The following is a 1456-nucleotide window of genomic DNA, read 5'->3' on the forward strand; positions in this document are numbered from 1 at the left end:
ATCTCCTGAGTCTGCGGTGGGACTGGGGACGGTGATGAGAGCCCGGACGCCTGGGCTCCCGGTGGAGCTGAACCCGGGACCCCGGACTCTAGCCCAGCTCTGGGGGGACTGGGGCCTGGGGGAGACCTCGGACGCCCGGGTTCTCTGCCCTGCGTGCCGGGGCGGGCGGGAGCTAGGGGATCCCCCTCGGATCCCAGGACCGGTGGTGCTGAGTCACGGCGCTGAGTCACGGCCCCCCCAGGCTTCCTCTTGCCCTGGCAGGGACCCAGGCGTCTTGGTGCCACCCGGCTCCCCAGCCCGAGAGCCCAGGCGCCCGGCCCCCTCCCCGGGCTGCACAGACCCCCGGCGTCCGGGTGCCCCCGTAGCCATCCTAGTCCAGGGAAGGAAGCCGCGTCCGGGCTCCAGCGCCCGCCCGCGGGCAGGTGAGGGGGCCATGACGCTGCAGTTTCGTTGCCTCCCTGACAGGAGGCGGGGTCTGAAGGCAGGGGGCGGGACCTGGCCTGGGAAGAGGGTCAGGGCGGGGCCCCGAGTGCCAGGGGCCTGAGTCACGCCGGGTGGGGCAGCGGGGGCAGGCGGGGCACGGGGCAGAGCCCGGCCGCCTGGCTCCCTCCAGCTCTGCCAGGGCAGTGGCACTCGCCCCGTGCCCTGCGTGAGGGGAGCAGGGAGGGAAACTGAGGCACAGATGGGGGAAGGGGTCCGGGTGCCCTGCCCCCGCCTTCCCGCTGAGTCGTGGAGCCCCCCTCGCAGCTCCTTACGCCCATCCATGTGTCCTGGACCCTGTACTGCCCTGGAGGCGAGGATTCCCCATGCCTGCTGCTTCCCCCAGGCACCTTGGGGTTGGGTATGCAGCCTCCTATCCATGAGTCCCAGTCCCTGTACTGCCTGGGGGGATTCTTCTTTAGGTTCTGGCAGCCCGCAGACATATGTCCTAGCCCCTCTACTGCCCATGGGGATTCCCCTCTGGATCATGCCCACTGGCACCTGGGCAGCATCCTGGACACAGTACTGCCCTGGTGGGGGGGAGTCCCCATGGCTGCTGCTGCTGGCACCTGGGAGCGGGTCTGCAGCCTCCTATCCACGAGTCCTAGTCACTGTACTGCCTAGGGGGATTCTTCTTTTAGTTGTGTGTCCCCCCGCACCCCCGCCACACACAGACCCCCGCGCCAGGCAGCCCGAATCCGTGTGTCCTAGCCCCTTTACTGCCCACGGGGATTTCCCTCTGGGTGCTGTCCCCTGGCACTTGGGGGTGGGACTACAGCCTCCTATCCACGTGTCCTAGTCCCTATACTGCCTGAGGGGGAAGGGATTTTCCTTTGGGTGCTGCTGCTCTCTGGGAGCTGGGGGCGGCCCCGCAGCCCGCATCCATGTGTCCGGGCACCCGTACTACCCGCAAAGGGGGTGATTCTCCAAACGCTGACCCCCCGTCTCTCTGCAGAAGTACCCCCCCTGCCAGAGG

The sequence above is a fragment of the Alligator sinensis genome, unplaced genomic scaffold (genome assembly GCF_000455745.1).
Source record: "Alligator sinensis unplaced genomic scaffold, ASM45574v1 scaffold1329_1, whole genome shotgun sequence".
NCBI classification, from domain to species: Eukaryota; Metazoa; Chordata; order Crocodylia; family Alligatoridae; genus Alligator; species Alligator sinensis.